The following is a 313-nucleotide window of genomic DNA, read 5'->3' on the forward strand; positions in this document are numbered from 1 at the left end:
GAGGGGGGGCTGCTCCTCTTCCTCCTCATTAATAATCACACTGAGGAGTTTGACTCACAGGTCAGAGGTCAGTTAAAGATGAAACATGAGTTTGCATCTGAAGTCACAACAACATGCTAATGCTAGCCACTTAGCAGTAACCATGGCGAACAGCTGAGGATCATGGGAACATCATCAGTTCTACAGGAACCTGGTCATGGTCCACAGAGGTTACGTCCATCTTTAATTACAGTCAGAAAATCCTCCTGGATCGTCTCACTTCAGTTCAGTCTTCACAGTCTACAAAGACGAGGCCTTGATAGCCCCCCCCCTG

This window comes from Seriola lalandi, unplaced genomic scaffold (assembly GCF_002814215.2).
Source record: "Seriola lalandi dorsalis isolate HSWRI2012SDOR001 ecotype SW California unplaced genomic scaffold, Sedor1 jcf7180002054991, whole genome shotgun sequence".
Classification (NCBI taxonomy): Eukaryota; Metazoa; Chordata; class Actinopteri; order Carangiformes; family Carangidae; genus Seriola; species Seriola lalandi.